We start from the raw sequence: 10,943 nt of genomic DNA, 5'->3' as shown, positions 1-10,943 counted from the left end.
ATTATCTATGGCTGCTTTCCTGCTACAACAGTAGGGTGGTTTCAACAGAGACTGTGTGGCTTACAAAGCCTATAATGTTTACTTACCTGGCCCTTTACAGAAAAAGTTTGCCGACCACTGCTTTAAGGTGTCAGTCGTACATTCAGACAGTTATTATATGCCACATACTCTTTGCATTTGAGAATGGAAAGACGAGTAAAATACTGAGGAGTTCTCACTCTAATGGGCAGATAGATGTGCCATATTGTATTCATAAAGTGTGTTAAGTGCTTTTTTTTTTCTTTTTGAGACAGTGTCTCTGTTGCCCAGGCCAGAGTGCGGTGGCTTGATTATAGCTCACTGTGACCTTGACCTCCCAGGCTGAAGTGATCCTTCCACCTCAGTCTCCCAAGTAGCTGGAACTATAGGAGTTTGCCACTGCTCCCGGCTTTTTTATTTTTTGTAGACACGGGGTCTCACCATGTTGCCCAGGCTGTCCTGGGTTCAAGTGATCCTCCCGCCTCAGCCTCCCAAAGTGCTGGGATTACAGGCGTGAGCCATCACACCTGGCCTGTTAAGCATTGTCACAGTAGTGTGTATAAGTTAATTAGTACTCATTGCAGCAGCCTTTTAAGCACAGTCTTCTGTGCTGTGAATTCTGGATGTTTCTTGCTTCCTTTGTTTTTTTTTTTGTTTGTTAAATCTTCCTGTTGTTTTTGTAAATTGACTGATAATCTTTTAATAAGTTAACCAGAGTGGGTATGTTTATAACAAAAAATCCTGGCGAGTACATGGAATAATGTGGATACATTAATGCAGTATAAGGACTCTTGTTTTTTTTTTGAGACAGAGTCTCACTTTGTCACCCAGGCTGGAGTGCAGTGGCATTATCTCAGCTCATTGCAGCCTCTGCCTCCTGGGTTCATGCGATTCAACTGCCTCAGCGTCCCGAGTAGTTGGGACTACAGATGCGCACCACCAAACGGGTCACCACGTCTGACTAATTTTTATATTTTTGGTAGAGACGGGACTATGTTTTATATTTTTAGTAGAGACGGAGTTTCGCCACGTTGGTTAGGCTGGTCTTGAACTCCTGACCTCAAGTGATTCACCCTCCTTGGCTTCCCAAAGTGCTGAGATTTCTAGTGTCAGCCACCGCCCCCAGCCAACATAAGGACTCTGAGTGAAAGGGAGAATGGGAACATAGAAAATCTCAGCTGTGGTTAATTGACTTTAGATCCCTTTGGCTTGGATTAAATTTTCTTAGCCATTGTGAGGACTCCTGATACTTAAGCTGTTTAGAGGTTCTAGACTTAGAAAAACTATAGAAACTTAGTTTGGCTATTTAGCAAAGTTAGTATATATCACCAGAAAGCTTACTACTTATATCTAATCAACAAGCAGCATGGTAATTACAGTTATCATTAAGTGTATCAGATTATCTGGCCTTTAATTTGATTGTCAACTTAATTGAAATTATTAAAACAGTTTTGGATAGAGATGGTTAAGGCTTGAATTTGGGAGGCCTAGTTGTAAAAAGTTTTTTTTTTTTTTTTTTTTTTGAGATAGAGTTTTGCTCATGTTGCCCAGGCTGGAGTGCAATGGCACGATCTTGGCTCACCGCAACCTCAGCCTCCCAGGTTCAAGTGATTCTCCTGCCTCTACTTCTCAAATAGCTGGGATTACAGGCATGCGCCACCACGCTCGGCTAATTTTTTATTTTTAGTAGAGATGGGGTTTCTCCATGTTGGTCAGGCTGGTCTCGAACTCCCAACCTCAGGTGATCTGCTCGCCTCAGCCTCCCAAAGTTCTGGGATTGCAGGCGTGAGCCACCGTGCCTAGCTGTAAAGAGCTTTTTTTGTTTCCCATGTTCATGTTGGTTCTCTCTTCTTAGTGATGCTTATTAGTTTGGTCATTTTACAACATAAAAAAAAGAGGAAACTATTGCCCTTGACACTAATCAACAGAAAAATTAAAATTAGTATTATGTGTAAGATTAATTCACCAACAAAATCAACAGACATTTTGAGGCCCAACTGTGGACCAGGCATGGTATCAGTTTTTCAAAAAAGGGAGTTAATATCTAGAAAATTAGAAGCTTAATTTTTTTTATAGTAATAGAACTGCCATATAGCCTCATTGACTGTGTTAGAGAATATTGTCTAATTATAAAGACATTTAAGAAACATATTGACTTTGTTCTGTTTTGAAAATAAGCTGTAATATCTGATGTTTCAAAGCACATCAAGGGTAGAATTAGTTGTGAGAATATTTTGTGTTTGCTTCTTTCCTGTTATATAAGTGACTTGCATGAACCTATCTTTGTTTTCCCATTTCTAAAGATTTTTATGTGAATGTTTAATGTTTTCTTAAGAGTGAAATGAGGAAGTTGAACTGGATTTAGCTTTCTTACCTTTTAGTATTTAATAATTGCAAATGATAGTGTATTATTTTGTTTTCTGCTCACCTTAGGAACAATACAGATATAATTTTCCTTTTTAAATTTACAAAACTCTTAGAAGAGATCCTAAACTCAGTGTAGAACTTTGGTGTTAATATTGCAGTTCAGCTTTATAAATTTTAGAAATTTGCTTTGCGTTTTCAGTAACATGTATATTACTCAAATGTTGAATATTTCATTTCCTTGAAAATGTCATTAAACCAGAAATCATTTCTGCACGAGCAAGACTTAATATCTTATTTAAAACTGCCTCTCATCCTTGCAGGAAATCCACTTACAGAGATGATCATACCAGTTATTAATGTGCACTTAAAACATCTTTAGAGGTAGTCTCTTGACCTGCTAACAATAGAGGAGAGAGCTTTAATAGCCTACTTCTTGAAAAGCCCTAGTAATTGTTTGGAATGAACTTGTCTAGAATGGTATCTGCGAAAAGTAGAATAAGATAATCAAAAGAGCCCAAGACTAGGATTTAAAAGGACTTCTGTCTTTGTTAAGTAGCCCCCTGACATTGAGCAAGTCATTTATCCGAACCTTAATTTCTTTTTTAGAAGAGTGAGAGATTGTAACACCTGTCTTGGGCAGGAAGGGGGAGGGCAGTTATTGTGAAGATTAGGAAATGTAGGAAGAGTGGAGAGTGAGCATTCTGCAGATGCTCCCTGTATTCACTACCCTTCTTGCTTTTGACCTTATTTCTTTACTTGCAAAATGGAGCTAAAAATTCTTGTCCTCTTTGCTTCACTTCGGAATGACAGGATGACATGGCATTATATAGGTAAAAGTGCATTATTATTGCCATTAAGTTTATTAACACTGAGCTAACAGCATAATATGCATAGTTCTTTGTATATTAAAAGTTTTAAACCTGGGGACCTATGACCTTGAGTGGGGAAAAAGTTACATCTTTATTTTTACATTTTCTTGTTATGAATATAGACAACATTAGCATTAGCAGTACAGTACCAGGGACTGTGTCATCTATTTTTTAATTTAATTTTTATTTTTTATAGAGATGGGATCTCACTCTGTTGCCCAGGCTGGAGTGCAGTGGCACCATCACTCCTGGGTTCAAGTGACCCTTTGGAATAGCTGGGACTACAGGTGCACATCACCACACACAGCTAATTTTTTTATTTTTTGTGGATTGCCCAGACTGGTTTTGAACTCCCGGCCCCAAGCCATCCTCCTGCCTTGGTCTCCCAAAGTGTTGAGATTACAGGCATGAGCCACCATAACCAGCCCAGAGACTGTTTCTAATAGGAACGGCAGATACTTTTGTAATACATTAAAGCTGTCTCGAAATAACTTACTGTTACTTAAAGTATTAAAAAAGAAGCATATATATTACTCAAAGTTTGTGTTTTTTATGTTTTGATAATTATATTCCAGTGTAATTGGTTTCTTTTGTAATTTTCTGTATTTTGTGCATGTATTTTATGCATTTAAAAATACTTTTCTTCGAAAGAGTTCATAGGCTTCACCAGCAGGGCCCATGCAGGAAAAATAAAATGATTAAGAACTTCTTTAGTAGATTCCATTATTGTGTTGATTGGACTGCCAGAGTTGCCTTACTCAGTTTATACTGTTCTTTGTTGTGCTGCTTTCTCCTAGTAAATTGGCAGAGGAGTTCTCTTGGAATATTTTGGTTTCTGGAGAGACCACAATTATGTTCAGAGGTCATTTCTAAGTCCGAAAAGGCAGAAAAAAATTAAAATAATTAAAATTAGGCTTAGGGAAAAGAGTATCTCAAAAGTAAAATCAGGCAATCTGCTATGAATTATTGATGCTTCAGTGCAGGCACTGCATGGACTAGACTTTATAACACCTGTTTTACCACCTGACAGGTGGGAGTCTTGTGCCACTGACTTAACAGAGCTCAATGTGTTGAGCGTGAGGCTATTTTTCCATTGTATTAGACTGAGGGTTACCCTCAGAGTTAAAAGACAAAGGAGAGAATGTTTATTATGGCTGTTTTGTCTCTAATGTGTGGCACTGTGTTTGAGTACATGTTCATATGAGTGGTTTTCTCGAGATGGGAGATGTTTGCTGGCTGGCAGCATCTCTCCAGATGACTTGCTGGGTATGTTGCTGCCATGACTGCTCTTTTATTGCTTTTGGAGGAGTAGGTATGGAAAAGAGGCAGGGCAAGACCACTTTTAAGACATTTAAGAGTGGGAGAAAATTAAGAATTTAGTTGGTTTAATTAAGTTTAAACCAATAAACTTGCAGATTAAAATTAAGAGAATTAAGAGTGGGGAGGAGGGAGTAAATATTTTTATGAGGGAAGAGGGGAAATATACAAATATTTGATATATAAATATGTGTCTTTGATATATAATGGTTTAGGCAACTTATTTTTTATTATTATTTTTATACTTTTTTTAATAGAGGAAAGGAAAGACTTGAAAGACCAGGTTTTGTTTCAAGTTAGAGATGGAACCCCAGGATATGCATCTAGGTTTCTTTGTTTTCCATGTGACATTTTATGAAATTATCTATTCTGCTACTAATAGATGCCAGTTTCAATTAAAAACATACTAATATATTCATAGACTAGCAATGCCTCTCTTTTTTTTTTTTTTGAGACAAAGTCTCACTGTGTCGCCCAGGCTGGAGTGTAGTGGTGTGATCTCAGCTCATTGCAGCCTCTGCCTCCCAGATTCAAGTGATTCTCCTGCCTCAGCCTCCTGAGTTGGAGGGACTAGGCATGTTTGGCTAATTTTTTATTTTTACTGGAGACAGGGTTTCACCATGTTGCCCAGGCTGGTCTCGAACTCCTGACCTCAAGTGATCCACCTGCCTCAGCCTCCCAAAGTGCTGGGATTACAGGCGTGAGCCACCATGCCTAGCCAGAAATGTCTCATTGAGGTTAAATAGTATTCTCTTTTATTTTCTTTTGAGATGAGGTCTCACACTGTCGCCCTGGCTGGAGTGCAGTGGCGTGATCTTGGCTCACTGCAGCCCCCGCCTCCCAGGTTCATGCAATTCTGCTATCTCAGCCTCCCCAGTAGCTGAGATTACAGGCACACACCACACCCAGCTAATTTTTTGTATTTTTAGTAGAGAACGGGTTTCACTATGTTGGCCAGACTGGTCTCCAACTCCTGACCTCGTGATCCGCCCGCCTTGGCCTCCCGAAGTGCTGTGATTACAGGCATGAGCCACCGTGCCTGGCAGCAATATTCTCTTGATGTAAATATTTTCCATTAATCACTAAATTGGTGTAAAAACGTAGGTTTTTATAGCATTTATACATAGCTTTGTCCTGAAAAATTTAAGGTAGAATTTTTATATCTGTGTGTTATAGAAGCTACTGAAAGATATGTATAAGCAATTTCATGAAATATGTTTTTAAAATTCTTATCTCTGATTTTTAAAATTAGAAACTTAACAAAACTCTGTTAAGTACTAAGTTACTGTGTATTCAGACATCCTTTTTAATAATACCTGTGTTGGCCGGGCGCTGTGGCTCATGCCTGTAATCCCAGAACTTTGGGAGGCCGAGGCGGGTGGATCACGAGGTCAGGAGATTGAGACCATCCTGGCTAACACGGTGAAACCCCGTCTCTACTGAAAATACCAAAAAAAAAAAAATTAGCCGGGCGTGGTGGCGGGTGCCTGTAGCCCCAGCTGCTCGGGAGGCTGAGGCAGGAGAATGGTGTAAACCCGGGAGGCAGAGCTTGCAGTGAGCCGAGATCGCGCCACTGCACTCCAGCCTGGGCAACAGAGCGAGACTCCATCTCAAAAATAATAATAATACCTGTGTTTTTCTGTGTTGATGGATGGGTAGTTACATATTCTGCCTTTCCACTTAACTTTACCTGAATGTTGACACAGTTTTAATAATACCAAAAAACAAATAAAAACCCCCCCACAAACCTGGAGTAGTCCATGTTATCACATAGTATCAACACTACTTTGGTGATTGTAATCATTGGCTATTGTAAAGAATGCTGCTGTGAATATCTTGATACAGATTACTTTCTTTTATGTTTAGTCTGGGGGGAGAAATATCTTCTGGGGGATTTATTACAAAAGCAGAATTTCACATTCAAAAAAGCTGTGTAGCTTTTGTTATGTATTCTCTACTTTCTGGAAATGTGGAGCCAATATCTGGTGATACCTACAATACTTACCTACTTGTTTACCAACATTGTTTGTCAACCTTAGCATGCATAATTAATATTTATTTTGCTAGTTTAATGAGTATATCATTGGTAAAACATTTGTAGTTTTAATCAGTAGAACATTTGTGTGCTTTTTTAATGTAATGTTTGTTGGCGAAGTTTCTTACTGAAGTGTTTACTGAGTGGAATCTGAGCAATATCTTTATATATTTAACCATTTGATTACTTTGCATAACAGCTTTATTATACTATTGCAAATTTTTCTACTTTTTTAATTTTACCTATGTAGAGATTTAAAATAAAATATATTTATCTGTTTTTATTATAAACTACATATCTTTCTTAGTCATGTTATTCTTCCAAAACTTTAATTTTTTTCAAGTCTCTCTTTTTTTTTTTTTTTTTTAATTATTAAAAAAAAAAACAGAGAGACGGGGCCTTGCTATGTTTTCCAGGCTGGTCTTGAACTCCTGGGCTCAAGCAGCCCACTGTCTCGGGCTCTCAAAGTGCTGGGTTTACAAGTATGAGCCACTGTTCCTTTGTTTTTGAAAAAAAATTAACTTACTTACATTTTATTAAATGGTATTGTGAAGTTATGAGTCCAACTTTAGTTTACTTATTTAGAATAATTCTGTTTTTTCATTGTAAGAAATTAGTTTTTTAGGTCAGGCGTGGTGGCTCACATCTGTGAGCACTTTGGGAGGCCGAGGCAGGCAGATTACCTGATGTCAAGAGTTCGAGACCAGCCTGGGCAACACAGTGAAACCCCGTCTGTACTAAAAATACAAAAATTAGTCAGACATGGTGGCGCACGCCTGTAATCCCAGCTACTTGGGAGGCTGAGGCAGTAGAATCGCTTGAACCTGGGAGGCAGAGGTTGCAGTGAGCCAAGATCCTGCCACTGCACTCCAGCCTGGGTGACAGAGCGAGACTCCATCTCCTAAAAACAAAACAAAACAAAACAAAAAGAAATTAGTTTATTACAAAACCTCTAAATTTTCATTTTACAAGTTTACAGATTTCATTGTAATTATTCGAGCCTCTTAATATTTTAAAATATAATCATTCTGGTCTTTTCATTCATTCCTTTTTTTTTTTTTTTTGAAGTGATATTCTATGGATTTTTTTTTTAATGTTTTATTTTTTACATTTTAGACAGTCTTGCCCTGTTGCCCAGGCTGGATTGTAGTGGTGTGATCATAACTCACTGCAGCCTCAAACTTCTGGGCTCAAGTGGTCTTCCTGCCTTAGCCTCTTGAGTAGCTAGGACAACATGTGCACTCTACTATACTCTACTATACCTGGTTTATTTTTATTTTTTGTAGAGACATGGTCTCTCTGTGTTGCCCAGGCTGGTCTTGAACTCCTGCCCTCAAGTGATCCTCCTGCCTTGGCCTCCCAAAGTGCTGGAATTACAAGTGTGAGCCACCATGTCTGGCTACTATGGATGGTTTTAATACCTGCCTTTGTACTTAGTGGTTTGTGAATATCTTCCTATGTCATTTAGTATTTTTCTATAACATTTTGATGGGCTGCATTGTGATCTAGTGGATCCTTAGATATACCATGATTGACCTAGCTAAACTCTCAGTTTTACATATACTTTTATAAATTGTACTATAATTAGAGTCTTTGTAGTTGTATCATTATACATATTTGTTAATATTTTCTGCACGTATATTTCCACAAATGAAATTAGTTAGCAGTCTTTTCATATCAAAAAAAAGGAAGACAGGCTGATATGTTGTAGAACTCTGGATGCTGGGTGTCAAAAGACTTGTAGTTTGGCCATTTATTGCCCACATAACTTAGGACAAGCCATTTTGGCTTAGGATAAAACCTTTAGTGATTGTATTACTGATTCAAAAAAATGCTTATGTAATCTAAACAACTATTATGATTCAAAAAATGGCCAAAGTTTTGATGCAGACACACGTCTTGTATATGTGTGAAGAATTTGAATAAAATTGTTCTATGAAATGTGAGATGAAGCAGTTTTCCTGAACCAATAGGTTATAGGTCATTTTTTTTTGTTTGTTTTTTGAGATGGGGTCTTGCTCTGTCACCCAGGCTGGAGGACATTGGTGATCTCAGCTCGCTTCAACCTGCACTTCCCAGGCTCAAGCATTCCTTCCATCACCATGCCTGGCTAGATTTTTGTTTGTTTGTTTTTTTTTGTTTTTTTGATAGAGATGGGGTTTTGCCGTGTTGCCTAGGCTGGTCTCAAACTCCTGGGCTCAAGTGATCCTCCCACTTCTCGAATTGCTGGAATTACACACGTGAGCTATCGCGCCTGGCCTGGAGGCTGTTTTAATCAAGACCTGAGATGATAAGGCCTGAACTAAGGCAGTAATAGTAGTTGGGATGAAAAGAGGGTATAGAATTTAAAAATTGGACTGAAATACATTTAGGTTCATGAAGGTAGGTGAGTGTAGATGGAAATAAGCTAGGAAGTGATAAGAATTAAGAAATGAAGGGTTTATACCTCCAACAGGATTTCATTGCCTAGTGGTTCATGCCTGTAATCCCAGCACTTTCGGAGGCCAAGGCTGGTGGATCACTTGAGCTCAGGAGTTTGAGACCAGCCTGGCCAACATGATGAAACCGTTTCTCTACTAAAAATACAAATATTAGCTGGGTGTGGTGGTGGACGCTTGTAATTCCAGCTACGGAGGCTGAAGCAGGAGAATCGCTGGAACCCAGGAGGTGGAGGTTGCAGTGAGCTAAGATTGCACCACTGCGACCACTGCACTCCAGCCTGGGCAACAGAGTGAGACTCCATCTCAAAAAAAAAAAAAAAAAATCTCAGGAGGAAATTTCCTCTGAAGAGGTTTATTGGTAATCAATTACTTGTCATTGACTAGAATTTAGGGAAATGGCCTTACCTAAATTTCATTTTTATTACAACTTAGAGAATTTCTCTTTTATTAGTTACGGCATCTTTTCTTTTTTTGTTTTTTAGAAACACAGTCTTGCTCTGTCGCCCAGGCTGGAGTGCAGTTGGGACGATGTCGGCTTGCTGCAACCTCTGCTTTCTGGGTTCAAGTGATTCTCCTGCCTCAGCCTCCTGAGTAGCTGGGATTACAGGCACTTGCCACCATGCCCAGCTAATTTTTGTATTTCTGGTATAGATGGGGTTTCACCGTGTTGGCCAGGCTGGTCTCAAACTCCTGACCTCAAATGATCCTCCTGCCCCGGCCTCCCAAAGTGCTGGGATTACAGGCATGAGCCACCATGCCCAGCCTTAGTTATGGCATCTTAAACAGCAATCAACAACATTTTTTTGTTTGTTTGTTTTTGAGACAGGGTCCTGCTCTGTTGCCCAGGCTGGAGTGCAGTGGTATGATCACTGCTCACTGCAGCTTCAGCCACCTGGGCTTAAGCAGTCCTCTCACCTTGGCCTCCCAAAGAGCTGGGATTACAGGTCCTAAAGTGTTGGAATTACAGATGTGAGCCTCTGTGCTAGCTGAATGCAGGTTGTTAGTGTGCAGAGCTTTGCCTGTTTCATACACATTGGGTGAATAAGCTATTCATGTTTTTCTCTATTCATATTTTCAAACTTACAAGAAGAAAAAATAAGCCAGGTGCAGTGGCGCATGCCTGTAATCCTAGCACTTTGGGAGGCACAGTTGGGAGGATTCTTGAGGCCAGGAGTTTGAGACAGCCTGAGCAACATAGGGCAACCCTGCCTCTACAAAAAAATAAAATTAAAAAACTAGCTGGGCATGGTGGCATGTGCTCATGATCCTAGCTACTTGGGAGCCCAAGGCAGGAGGATCACTTGAACCTGGGAGGTTTAGGCTGCAGTGAGCTGTGATGTTACCACTGTACTCCAGCCTGAATGTCAGAATGAGACCCTTTCTTTAAAAAAATAAAAAAATAAAAATTAGTTTCTTCCATTTTTTTGTAGATTACATTAATCAGAATTTCCTTTTGTTTTTGGCAGTACAGAAAAAAAACATTGAAAAAGGATTCTTAAGCTCTTCAGAATCTGAATCCGTCTGTCCTCGCTTTTATTGTTCCTTTCTCTAACATCCTGGATACAGAGATGAACCTGACTCAGAGAACGAGCTTTTGGACTCTAAGCAGTGATGTTTCCTTGTTCTTTGTTGTCTGTAATTAAATTAAAACTTCTGGTAGATCAGTGTGTTTATACCATGTTATTTGAGATGTGTGGTATTTTTAATCTCAGATTTCAATCTTTTTAGGGAATGTGCAATGCTAGTAGAAGATACTGAAAATTAGAATGAAATCACTCCTTGTTACTTTAAATCCACCTTTTCAAATATTTTAATTTATATCTTATACAAATTATAGTTAAAATAGAAACCTTATATAAAAAGATAATAGATTATGCTTTTTTTTTTTTTTAACAG

General features: G+C 38.8%; 1 pseudogene; it reads right to left on the bottom strand.

The window, feature by feature from the left end:
• Positions 1 to 379: 379 nt before the first annotated feature.
• Positions 380 to 2,030, bottom strand: LOC129008738 (uncharacterized; annotated as a pseudogene).
• Between the last annotated feature and the right edge of the window lie 8,913 nt (positions 2,031 to 10,943).

This window comes from Pongo pygmaeus, chromosome 9 (genome assembly GCF_028885625.2).
Source record: "Pongo pygmaeus isolate AG05252 chromosome 9, NHGRI_mPonPyg2-v2.0_pri, whole genome shotgun sequence".
Taxonomy (NCBI): domain Eukaryota; kingdom Metazoa; phylum Chordata; class Mammalia; order Primates; family Hominidae; genus Pongo; species Pongo pygmaeus.
The sequence above is the reverse complement of the archived record's forward strand: the minus strand, read 5'-3'. Positions and strand labels throughout refer to the sequence as shown.